Raw genomic sequence first — 14,121 nt, 5'->3', positions numbered from 1 at the left:
GCAGCGGAGGACTCGACAGTGGCGACACGTAAATTTTAGACTGTTTTTTGCAGACTTTCATATTTTATTACTTATTTGGAGTTTGATGTAATTTATGGACTTTAGACTATCTGGCTTTAAATTTTTAGTTTCTCAAATTGTTTTACTATCTATTACTGCAAGGCAAGATAAAACACGGTTTTCCCTATGATCAAACGGGTTTTTTTTCTAAAATAAGTGTTCTCAAAGCTTCCGCTAAAAATATATGAATTTAGACATTTCGAAAAACATGTGTTTTTACTTCGACATTAAAATAAAGGCTAATTAACTGGAACGGTTTTTGACTCGACAAACTAGTTTTCGAATTTCATTCCATGTGACATCACCAGATTCGGCCATAACGTCTAGGCCAAGTTTGGGGTGTTACATTTAGAGGTATCAAAGCCAGGTTACAAAACTCGGCTGTAGATTGGGGTTTAAAAAAAACTTGGTTTTAAAGAAATGATTTTAAAATGGTTTGAAATATTTTTCACTAAGTATGTGGTACACCAACTCTCTGGCACCAATCCTATAAGTTTTCTATACTCTGATAAAACTGAATAGAAACTACTGATAGTTTACACTGAAAACATTAATATAGACTAGTCTGAAAACACTTTAGTTAGTTTATACTAAGACTGCGAATTATGAAAATCACTCTAAACTACTTAAACTGCTTACATAAAACATCTGCTAATAATTATTGAATTGTATCTAATTCATAAAAATCTTAATACAGATAATTCTATTAGATATGAGCACACGAGGTATTCGCAGATGGGGTACTAAAAGTGATAAACCGTAATTTATACATATTTTTACCCCATGCTTAACACATTTTATGGAAGATTTTTCCTTAGAATTGGTGAATTCGATGCTCCTAATGCCTTAATTTCGTGTTTTATACTTAGGAAAGCATAGGAGAACGAAAGGAACGAGAAACGGTCCAAAAACAGAGAAAATGGGCCAAAGTACGAAATTAACACGGCTTAGACTTCCTCACACTGGCAGACCACAGAGCCATGTCAATTTGGCAGAATCGAAGCACGACTCACACGGGTAGAACACATGCCTGTGCCATTCTAACAGGTTCAAGCACAGCCTGAAGCAATCGCACACGGGCGTGTCACACGGGCGTGTCCCTGCCAAGCCCAAGTTGAGTCCAATTCAGAAAATGCTAATTTCGAGGGTTCTTAGGCATTCCAAAGCCTATAAATACACCCTAGAGGAAGAAGAAAAGAGGAGGCACAGAGAGAAGGAAGGAACTACTCGAAGAAAGTCGATTGATCCATCTTAGAAGTCAGATTTATCATCAAGACTGAAGATCTCCCCTCAATTTCCCTTCAGGGGTTTTGGGTTTTTTTTATGTTTTCTATTCATTACTCTTCTAAGATGTTTTCCTTTTAAGTTATGAACTAAATCCCCTAAATACCTAAGGGGAATAAAACCTAAGACGAATCTTGTTATTATTTTCTGAATTGTACGATAAATATCTAACTTGTTCTTAATTATGTGTTCTTAATTCTTATTTTGATATCCCAGGATACTGATTCAAGATAAGCTCTTATTCAGAGGAGGAATAGACCCTGTCTAAGAGTGCATTTGTCATAATTAAGCGGAGTTGATTGCGCGCCTAGAGATAGGGTGACAAGATTTTGCCAGATTAGGGTGAAACCTAATAAGGGGATCCATAGATCGAGTTAATGCAACCCTAGGGTGTTAATTAGAGAAAAGTCTCAACTATTAATCTAGGGATTAAATGTTATTAGTCTTGAATAGGGATAATAACATAACTTAGGGATCTCTACGGAACAAGTTAAATGAATAAATCGTCCTATTCGGAGTCAGAATAACAAATGAAGTCTAGGTGAATTTTTCCTTAAGTATTGTCTTAATTCAATCGTTTTCCAAAAAGTAATCCCCTAATTCTATTTTCTGTGAATTCTTAGTTTAGATAATTAGTTAGTTAAAACAAAAACCCCTTTATTCTTGGCTAGATAATAAAAAGATAGTCATTACTAGTAGTTTTAGTTCCTTTGGGTTCGACAATCCGGTCTTGCTAAAACTATACTACTGTTCGATAGGTACACTTGCCTACATCGTGATAATAGTTAGTTTCAAGAATGATTCTTTATAAATATTTAAAACCTGTCACAAGAAAATCACGTATCAAGTTTTTGGCGCTGTTGCCGGGGAACTAAGATACTAGGAACGCTCAAATTTTATTACTTTAGCCATTTAGTTTTCTTGCAATTTAATTTAATTTAATTTTTATTATTTATTAATTTACCTTTTCTTTCTCTTGGCAGGTTCTTATAGTTTATGACTAGAAGAAACCCATTAGGACCACTACATTTTGACGAAGAAATCGATCGCACGATTCGCAGAAACCAAAGAGACATAAGGCGAAGTTTAAGATACACAGAGAACGAGCAAGAGGATGATACTCAAACCCTGACCGAGGAAATGGCTGAAAATCAAGCCAATCAGCTACCTCTTGCGATACCCGCTGAACTAGCAAATCAGAATCCTGCTCCTCGTACTATGTATGATTATGCTAAACCTACTTTAATAGGAACTGAGTCAAGTATAGTTAGGTCTGCTATTGCTGCGAATAATTTTGAACTAAAACCTAACACTATTCAAATGATACAGCAATTTGTTTAGTTTAATGGTTTGTAGGATGAGGATCCAAACACTCATTTGGGAAATTTCCTGGAATTCTACGATACATTTAAAATTAATGGCGTTTCTAACGATGCCATTCGTCTTCGATTATTCCCTTTTTCATTGAGGAACAAAGCTAAACAGTGGTTGAACTCGTTACCACGAGGGTCAATCACTACTTGGGAGCAAATAACCAAAAAAATTCTATTAGAATATTTTCCGCTGGCTAAAACGGCCAAATTACATAATGATATCTCTTTGTTTGTGCAGATGGACTTAGAAACTCTTTACGATGCATGGGAGAGATACAAGGACTTACTGAGAAGGTGCCCTCACCATGGGTTACCGCTTTGGCTACAAGTTCAGACATTCCATAATGGTCTGAATCCTTCGACTCGACAAATGGTTGACGCAGCTGCTGGAGGAACCATCAATAATAAAACACCTGAAAATGCTTACGAATTTATTGAAGAGATGTCACTGAATAACCATCAGTGGCAAGTCATGAGGACTAAGCCAACTAAAACAGCAAGCGTTTATAACGTCGATTCAGTTACTATGCTTTCAAACCAGGTAGAACTTCTAAATAAAAAGATTGATAGTTTACTTGGTTCTACTCAGGTACATCCAGTAATGAGGTGCGAGACAAATAGAGGAGGAGCATGCACAGAGTATCAGCCTTTCAACCCTAGCATCAAGGAGGAACAAGTCCAATATATGGGTAACTATAACTCTAGATCCCAAAATAACCCATATAGTAACACTTATAATACAGGTTGGAGGAACCATCCCAATTTCTCGTGGGGCGGTCAAGGAAATCAAAGACCACAACATCCTCCATGTTTTCAACATCCACCCTATCAACAGGAAAAGAGACCAAACCTTGAAGAGATGCTGTCTAAATTTATCTCGGTGTCAAAAACCCATTTCCAGAATACTGAGACAGCGCTTAAAAATCAACAAGCGTCGATCCAAAGGCTCAAAACTCAGATAGGCCAACTTTCCAAACTAATCTTCGAATGACCACAAGGTAGCTTGCCAAGTAATACTGAACCCAACCCAAGGGAACAGCTCAACGCGATTAATGTTCAAGATGAAGAAGGATTCGTTGAGCCTGAGCCAGAACAGAGGCAAGAAACTATGGTGAGCAGAGGTCAAGGTGAGGTAGGTCATAATAAAAACAAATCAGTGAATGTCAAATATAAACCTCGTATGCCATACCCCAACGCGACAAGGAAAGACTGCTCAGATGAACAATTTGGTAAATTCCTTAAACTCTTAAAAAATTACATATTAACTTACCGTTTATTGAAGCTCTATCATAGATGCCAAATGCAATGAAATTTTTAAAGGAGCTTTTAGCAAATAAGTAGAAGTTGGATGAGGCGTCGCATGTGGAGCTAAACGCAGTTTGCTCAGTTATTCTACAGAATAAACTACCCAACAAACTAAAAGATCCAGGGAGTTTTACGATTCCTTGCTTAATTGGTAGTTTAGATGTTAATAATGCATTGGTTGATTTAGGGGCTAGTATTAACATCATGCCCTACAAAATGTTTAAACAATTAGGTCTTGGGAAACCCAAACAGACTAGGATGAGCATTTAATTAGCAGATAAAACTATAAGATTTCCTAGGGGTATTATTGAAGATGTACTAGTTAAAATCGATAAATTTATATTTCATGTTGACTTCATTGTTCTAGACATAGAGGAAGATAGCAACACTCCCTTGATTTTGGGACGGCCCTTTTTAGCAACTGCTAAAACTATTATTATTGTTGGCAAAAGTGAGCTCACACTTCGTGTGGGAGACGAAACAATCACCCTTCAAGCTCGTAATTCTAGCAACACATCGGAAATTGAAGGTGATCGCCTAAACCATTCTACTAAAACTGACAATATAGTGCAACCTACTTTGCAGGAAATGAGTCTAAAGGAAGTACATGAGCCATTTTCAAGTAGTAGCAAAGGACCTATTCATGAAGATCGAAGGCTACAAATCGAGGAGCTAGATGAATGGAAGACGCATAAATCGAGAACACATGATAAACCAAAACTACGCCAGAACGAGCTCAATACCTTTCCAAATCAACTTAAGGTTGGAGATAAAGTATTATTAGATGTCGCAGATCCTCACATTGTCACTACCAAACTGAATGAAGAAATCCCTCTTACGGTACTTAGCATTTTCCCATTCGGTACAGTCGAGGTAAGTCATCCCAAGTTTGGAACTTTTAAGGTAAACAACACTCGTCTAAAACCTTATTTTGATTAGAATGATAGCAGGAATAAGGAGTATAAACTCCTCAAACCACCATGACCATACAATGGAGAGGTAAGTCGAGCTTAGACTATAAATAAACACTTCTCGAGAGGCAACCTTAGCACTAACTGTATTAACTTCTTTCAATTTTAGTGTTTAACACCTAACTTACTAACAAAACTCTTGAATATAGGTTTACCATATAGACACGGCTAAGAATACGGGCATGCTTATGACTATGTGGAAACAGGGAAAAGATTTCCCCAACACGGGCTACGATAAATCGCCACGACAATGCGACATGGCCGTAGGTGAACCTGCCAAAACAACACTGGCGTGCCACACGCCCCTACCTTGAAACCGTGGCTGAAACTGTTAAATTAACAAGGGCGTGCGACACGCCCGTGTCTAGCACCCGTGGTCAAACCTGTTAGAGTAACACATGCGTGGGTCTACATACACGGGCGTGGGAGAAGCGAACAAAGCCAGGCACAGTCGTGCGACACGACCATGTGCACACACACGCCCAAGGAACACGGGAGTGTACTAAATGTCAGACGCGCCAAAATTCAAAATTCGCGAATCACACGGGCTGAAATTGGGGAACACGGGCGTGTTTACTGGCCATGTGCCCCAAAATCTATAAGGAGGCTGCATTATTCATTGTTTTCTTCACCCAAAGACCCTAACCCTAGCCGCTGCAAGTCCACACGCCCTCTCTACCATGCCCGTGCATCGCTTCCAACTGTATTTTCGAACCCAACCTCTCTTCTTTAGCGTTTGTTTACTCCTTTCTCTTTTATTTCACTGATTTATAATGCTATTTATCATAGTAATCTATATTTTTCATATTATTTTCATCCTTCTATCACTCAAATTTCATTTATAGAACAAGTTATCATCTTTTTCATGTTCAAATTCTTACTTGTTACATGATTTCTCTACTCCATTTGATTAGTTAGAAGTGCATATTCATGGTTAGAATAGTTGCAATATTCATGCCTCTTGTGTTGACATTTATGTTCATTCGTATAGTATGATGCATTCCATTCTTTGCCATTTTTACTTATATCACCATGCTAATGCCACAAAAGTAGGCCATTGAACTTATTGTTTTAGTTAAACTTAGTAGTTGTAGCTGAACATATTTATGGATTTTCCTCTTCGAATTTAGTCACATTTACCCTATCTACTCATCAAGACGAATTGATGTTTCCAATTGCAGGTACCATGTCATCTTCACGTGGTAAAAAGGCCACTGTCCCTGCTTCAAAGAAAAGGAAGGGAGCGTCATCTTCCTCGAGTCCTACCGCGTAAGTTCGTCCCCCTTTCCTAAGGTTCCCCATTAGGCCCTAAGAAGAACTTTTCCAAATACTTCGGGCTTGACCTTTAATTACGGGCTGCTGCATCGACTAGGCTATAGTAGAACAAGTTTAGTTGGCTGATGCAATTCGGGCCCTCCTAACTACCAACCCTTGGGAGCTTTTCTTTGGGATCATCGAGCCAACATATCTCGAGCTCACGATGGAACTATGTTCAACATTTCATCTTCAGACTGTAATGACGAACTATGATAATCCTAGCACGGTCCAATTTCGCCTAGGTGGATTAGTCCGCCAATTAAGCGTCCCAAAATTCGGTACTGCACTGGGCTTACACACGAAGGAGTTCAAGGAGGAGAATGACTTACATGCTCTCAACCGCCACATCCATTGTTCTCCTTCACGGTGCTGGGCGCACTGGCCCCTGGCACTGTCTCCTACAATCCTAGTAGCTCCAAGGCATCAGTTCTCCCTCCGTCCTTGAGGTACCTACACGTCATTTTGGCTCACACGAGTATAGGAAGGTGAAACAGCACTTGCGTCGTCAACACTCACGACGCTTACTTTCTATGGTGTATGTCGTACGGGCACGTCATTGATCTTGCTTATTTCCTTACCCTCACCATTCAGCACCAGACGAAGCGGCATAGGAAGGGGGTAATCTCCATTGGGCCTTATGTGACGCGATTGGCTCAACACTTCGGGCGCTCAACACCGCGGCCCAAGAATCATACTTGACCCTCATTGGCCAGATGTCTCCACAAGGCATCTCAAGCATGCTAAGCATGAGGATGATCGAAAAGCGCCAAGGAACCTACCCTCCTCAATATCGTCTCGCCCAATCTACTGAGGAGGAGGCCCCCGAGGACATTCTTGATGATGTCCCTCCACAGCACGAGGACCTACCGTCTCAGCCACCACCACCCTCTCGTCCAGTTCATGCGGCAGCTTCATATGTTGACATCTCTGAGCGCCTCACTCGATTCAAGCAGCAATATTTTCAACGATTTGACAACATTGATACTACTCTACAGCAGATTTGTCAGCACCTCCACATCTTATCGCCAATCCCACCTCGCAAACCATCCAACGATGAAGATGTTTAAAAACATTTATTTATTATTTTATGTTTTTAATTTTTATTAAACCTATTTTTTTATTAGATTTTAGAATTTTATTTTATATTTATCAATGTTGGTTATTTTATTAAGAGTAATTATTCTTATTTATACCCCCTAAAAAGTTCCTGATCCTGTCACAGTTATATAGAGCTCCTAAGTTCATCATCACATAGGAACTAAAAACTCCACCGGGAAAGGTTCTCCACAACTGCCATGTCCTGCTCGACCATGACCATAGCTACCACTAGATATAATATTCTTTTGGCGCAGGACTTATAGACTAATGAACCTCTACCACCGCCAGAGTATCCTCCTCCACCCTCACGCCAATTATTCTCCGAAACTCTAGTTCAAGGAAATTCATTCATCACTTAGAAAGTTTCACTTCTCTCCCTATCTTATTTTGACATTCTTTTCTATATATCTTTGTACATTGAGGGCAATGTACATCTTAAGTGTGGGGCGTATTCATTTCATTATCATAAAAATCCTTGAATGATTGCCTTGTTCTCTTGAAAAGCTCTCATATAATATTTAGGATAAATTTTGATAGATTTATGAATTTGATTGATATATCTTGAATTAAAACATAGGCATTTATGCATTGATTGTTTAAACTTTAAGACATTAGAGAATCAAGCATGATAAGTTGATTTTTAAGAATTTAAAATTTTAGGTTGTTTCCCCAAAGTTTAGGTATTACTTTGAGTTGGAATTCACAAGTTTTAAACATCAAAAAGCCATAATTTTTGAGAGATTTTTAAGCCTTTTGAGCATCTATTAATTATTTCATGCTCACTTTTATTATTGCTTTGAGTGCGTCAGTATTGAACTGTTATTCTAGAACTTGCTTGATTATGCATGTCAAAACCACACCATTTGATTTGATATGTCAAAATGATTAAGGCACTTAGGATTAACCCACTCATGCCATAAAAAGCCAACCTCCACGATTAACCCCTAATGAACTCCCTTGAGCCTAACAAGCCATTTCTTGTATTACCCTTAATATTAACCCTTAACCCATTATTGTTGAAATCCCCTAAATTAAATTTGATCCCTATTTTTGTCGAGATTTGAATTAAAATAGTTGCTCAGCCATGTCTTGTTCTTAATAGTTAGTCTATGTTATTTAACTTGTTCTTGAAAAAAAATGTATGTATACATATTAGTACTAGTGATCATTTGAGCCAAAGAAGTTAAATTCCATATTTTGAGAAAAAGCTCTGTTGTACGTGATTAATGACTAGTCATTTTTCTAGTTAGGTAATTTTTCAATTCAATCTAGATTCTAACCTTTTCATTCAGATTGAGACCATACCCCCTAACCAAGCCTCATTACAACCCTCTAAAGACCTTTTGATTGATGTATCATCTCAATTTATAGAGATGGAGATTTGATTTTCATGCAAGCCTATGGTAATAATTTTTCATTATTGACTATCAAGTGCTTCATTCATTGTCCTTAAACACCTCGAGTGATTTGAGTGAATCTTTAGTAAGGATGTTAAACTCCGTGAGATTTCAAATCAAGGGTAACCACCTAGATAATGGGAGATACCTATGTTTTCATGATAAAATGCTCAGCTTGGAATGTTTGAAACTTTGATGTTCTTTCAGTTGCATTCTCAATGTATGATTACTTATGGATTATTTTGAGATATTTTCGACAGAAATTATAAATTGAGAAGAATTTAGTTTGATTATGAGTTGAGAATTTCGCTTGAGGACAAGTAAATGCTTAAGTGTGGGGGTATTTGATAAACCGTAATTTATAGATATTTTTACGCCAAGCTTAACACATTTTATGGATGATTTTTCCTTAGAATTGGTTAATTTGATGCTCCTAATGTCTTAATTTCATGTTTTATACTTAAAAGAGCATATGAGAGTGAAAGGAATAAGAAACGGGCCAAAAATAGAGAAAATGGGCCAAAGTACGAAATCAACACGGCCTGGACTTCCTCACACGAGTAGACCACACAACCGTGTCAATTTTGCAGAATCGAAGCGCGACTCACATGGGTAGAACACACGCCCGTGCCATTCTAACAGGTTCAAGCATGGCTGAAGTAATCGCACACGAACGTGTCCCTGCCAAGCCCAAGTTGAGTCCAATTCGGAAAAAGCTAATTTCGAGGGTTCTTTGGCATTCCAAAGCCTATAAATACACCCTAGAGGAGGAAGAAAAGGGGAGGCACAGAGAGAAAGGAATGAATTACTCGAAGAAAGCCGATTGATCCATCTCAGAAGCCGAATTTATCATCAAGACTAAAGATCTCCCCTCAATTTCCCTTCAGGAGTTTTGGGTTTTCCTTATGTTTTGTATTCATTACTCTTCGAGATGTTTTCCTTTTTAGTTATGAACTAAATCCCCTAAATACCTAAGGGGAATAAAACCTAAGACGAATCTTGTTATTATTTTCTGAATTTTATGATAAATATTTAACTTGTTCTTAATTGTGTGTTCTTAATTCTTGTTTTGATATCCTGGGATACTGATTCAAGATAAGCTCTTATTCAAATGAGGAATAGACCCTGTCTAAGAGTACATTTGTCATAATTAAGCGGATTTTATTGGACGCCTAGAGATAGGGTGACAAGATTTTGCCAGATTAGGGTGAAACCTAATAAGGGGATCCATAGATCGATTTAATGCACCCTAGGGTGTTAATTAGAGAAAAGTATCAATTATTCAATCTAGGGATTAGACGTTATTAGTCTTGAATAGGGATAATAACATAACTTAGGGATCTCTACGGAATAAGTTAAATGAATAAATCATCCGATTCGGAGTCAGAATAACAAGTGAAGTCTAGGTGAATTTTTTCTTAAGTATTGTCTTAATTCAATCGTTCTCCAAAAAGTAATCCCCCAATTCTATTTTCTGTGAATTCTTAGTTTAGATAATTAGTTTCTTAAAACAAAACCCCCTTATTCTTAGCCTAGATAATAGAAAGACAGTCATTACTAGTAGTTTTAGTTCCTTTGGGTTCGACAATCCGGTCTTGCTAAAACTATACTACTGTTCGATAGGTACACTTGCCTACATCGTGATAACAGTTAGTTTCAAGAACGATTCTTTATAAATATTCAAAACTTGGCACATGAAAATCACGTACCAAAAGGCCGTGGTAGAGACCGTAGAGGGGCTCGAGCTGGGTTCTCATCTTCTGGCAACTTCCTTAACTTGGATACTAATAAGATGCTAATTTCACCTGTAACTGAGACTGGGTCTCAAGACCACGTGGCGGGGGACGATGCATTGTTTCGGGCTATGCTCAGGATATTGGAGAAGGTCGTTGGGCCCAATACTGGACCTGAGGGCCGAGGGTCAGTTACGGAATGACTCCGATCCAAATGGCAGTAGTTATTTAGGGGCATCACTAGAGTCACCCCTAACGTGGCTGAGTTTTGGTTGGAGGCCACAGAAAGAATTCTAGATGATTTAGATTTTACAACTGAGCAGAAACTGAAAGGAGTTGTTTCCTTGCTTCACGATGAAGCATACCAATGGTGGCTGACCGTTAAGGAGGGCACTCAGCTCGAATGACTAACATGGGATTTCTATAAGTCTCCTTTCCAAGGTAAATATATGGGAGCAAACTACATCGATCCTAGGAGATGTGAGATTCTGAATCTCACACAAAGGGATGCACAGTGGTCGAGTTTTTGAGAATGAGCCACTATACGTGAGGTTTGGTGGCAACTGAATATGGGTGTTGTGTCCGCTTCAAGGATGGACTCAGGTATAGTTTTAGAGTTCTGATAGCTCCCCAGATAGAGCGTGACTTTTCAACGCTGGTGCAGAAAGCGAAGATCACCGAAGAGGTAAAGCGCACTGAGTGATAAACCATAATTTATACATATTTTTATCCTATGCTTAGCACATTTATGGATGATTTCTCTTTAGATTGGGTGAATTCGATGCTCCTAATCCTTTAATTTTATGTTTTATACTTAGGTGAGCATAGAAGAATAAAAAGAGCGAGAAACGGGCCAAAACTGGAGAAAATTGACCAACATGAGAAATTAACACGACCTGGACTTCCTCACACGGGTAGTCCACAGGGCCATGTCCATTTGGCAGAATCGAAGCACGACTTACACGGGTAGACCACACGCGGCAAGAGTTGGTGTTGAATTTAAACTCTGATGTTGAAGGGATCCCACATCGGGAAGCTAACATAAAAGTGGATGCGAAGCTGGCTTTAAATAGAGGGAACCATGATGAGAGTAAAGGTACCTTTCTTGGCTGATCCCTTTCACTGTATGGCGTGCTCGTTTGGGTTAGGCGTCAGCTAAGAGTGCTCGGAGCTTGGATTAACTCCAGTCGCCAATCAGGTGTGTATTTCTCGCTACACTAGTTGTAGGATGTCTACTTCGGGCCGCGATGGGTCGAAAGGGGTCATGTAGGCCCAATGGGCCTACGGGCCCAACTGGATAAGTTGTTTGATTGTGTAGTAAATATTAGACTAGGCTAGGTGAATCTCATATCTGTGGCTAGATTCGGGCTAAAAGGGCCACACGAGCATGTGGGCCCATTTGGGCCGAGAATAGGCTTTAGGCCCATTCGTATTGTTATCCCTGTTTAGAATATTTAGTTTACCAAATTACTGAAATGCCCTCAAATTGTAAAATTACCAAAGTACCCTCGATTTATAGAATTACCGTTTTACCCTTGATTTATAGAATTACCGTTTTACCCTCGATTTATAGAATTACTATTTTACCCTTGATTTACAGAATTACTATTTTACCCTCGATTTACAAAATTACTAAAATACCCTTGGTTACCCTCGATCAGTAAAATTACCAAAATACCCTAGTCTGTAAAATTGCTAAAATACCACTGGTTTGTAAAATTACCAAAATACCACTAGTTTGTGAAATTACTGAAATACCCTCATTTTGTAAAATTACCAAAATACCCCTGATTTACAAAATTACAAAAATACCCTTGACTTTCTAAAAATTATGGAAATACCATTGGTTTACAAAATTACTGAAATACCATAGGTTTGTAGATTTACCAAAACACCCTTGTAGGATGAAATGACTAAAATACCCCTATTAGGTAAAAAGACCGTAAAGCCCTTGTAGGGTAAAGTGACCGTAAAGCCCCTGTAGGGTAAAGTGACCGTAATACCCCTGTATGGTAAAATGACGAATATGCCCTTATGTTCCATATGACTGATGTGCTTAGGATTTACATATATTGATATTGGATTAGTTAAGTTTGAGTGACAGGTGGTGGTTATCGTAGGCGATTGATTTTGGAAACGTTTCAACTTCAACCCGTAACAGGTGTGTACTAACCCTCGTAATAGCTTAGATTAATATTTGCTGAGAAGCTGAAATGCTAAAATACCGGTATTTCAGGAACTTGTAATGTTGCGTTTGGGTATAGATGCGATAAATACGATAAGATCGATGTTTGGATCGATGGGCTGAAATTGGCCCAATGGGCTTTCGGACCCATTTGGGTAGAATTGATAGAAAATGGAATTTGGAAAAGTTGCACGTTAACACGGTTAGTATTGTTGTAAAATTTGGGTTAAGTAGGCTAAATCAGTATTCGTAGGGCCCATTAGGGGTTTTGGGCCCAAAAGCTCGAATTTGATAAAGTGGGTTAAAGATCATTGTTTAAACACTCAGAAATATTGATAATTGTAATGAACATGGAAAACCCTGATATTTGGTAAAATTACGAAAATACCCTTATAATATGAAAAATGACTGTTTTGCCTTATGGGCAAGTGACTGACTTGGACTGTGTGGTTGACGGATTTGATTGTGAATATATGTTGGTGATATGAATGACTTGACTGTGATTGTTTAATTTAAATATGGGCATGACATTCTGCATACATGACATGTTGCATTGGGTTGGGTTTTTATATGGATGGAGGAAGTGCAAAAGGGCTTATGCCCTAGTTTATTGAAAAGGGCTTATGCCCTAATTTACCAAAAAGGGCTTATGCCCTAGTTTATTGAAAAGGGCTTATGCGCCAGTTTACCGAAAGGGGCTTATGCCCCAGTTTATTGAAAAGGGCTTTGCCCCAATATACTGAAAAGGGCTTTGCCCCAGTTATTAAAGAGGCTAGGCCTCCAGATATATGATAAAGCAGCTATGCTGCCAGTGGTGTGTTGGTTGGGTGGGTTGTGTTATTCCCCACATGGTGTGTTGGTTGGTACGGGTGGAGAGTAGCGGATGGTGGGTTGAGTAGTCTCCCCAAATGGGCTTGCATACATTCATTGGTATTTCATGTGATATTGAAATGGGCTTGCATACATCTATTGACATTACATGTGATATTGAAATGGGCCTAAGGGCCATACCATTTACAGTAAAGGCTTCGGCCCAATGATATGATTTATGAAAAGGCTTCGGCCCAGTGATATGATTTATGAAAAGGCTTCGGCCCAGTAACCGTTAAACGAAAGGCTTCGGCCCAGTATATGTCAAGACTAAATAGGGCTTTGGCCCAGATTGTACTGATACTGTGTTTTCACTGTTTGTTTGTTATTGGGATTACACACTGAGTTTTTGTAAACTCACCCCATTTCTAACTGTGCAGGGAATCCCTAAGCTTAGATGGTTTAGAGCTGCGAGGGACTCAGAGATGGCCACACTACTGTTTCTGTTTCTTTTAATTGCAATAAGTAGCCGATTTATTTCTTTATAAGTTTTATCTTATTAATATTATTGTTTGGTTTTGGGTTGTA

The 14,121-nt window shown here is 38.6% G+C and overlaps 1 non-coding gene across 1 annotated transcript; it reads right to left on the bottom strand.

The window, feature by feature from the left end:
- Window positions 1-2,923: 2,923 nt before the first annotated feature.
- On the bottom strand, window positions 2,924-3,029 carry LOC121213219 (small nucleolar RNA R71). The gene has a single exon (XR_005908595.1). It is a non-coding gene; the product is annotated as a small nucleolar RNA R71 (small nucleolar RNA).
- Between the last annotated feature and the right edge of the window lie 11,092 nt (window positions 3,030-14,121).

Source organism: Gossypium hirsutum, chromosome A13 (genome assembly GCF_007990345.1).
Source record: "Gossypium hirsutum isolate 1008001.06 chromosome A13, Gossypium_hirsutum_v2.1, whole genome shotgun sequence".
In the NCBI taxonomy this organism is placed as follows: domain Eukaryota; kingdom Viridiplantae; phylum Streptophyta; class Magnoliopsida; order Malvales; family Malvaceae; genus Gossypium; species Gossypium hirsutum.
This window is presented reverse-complemented; position numbering and strand designations above follow the sequence as displayed.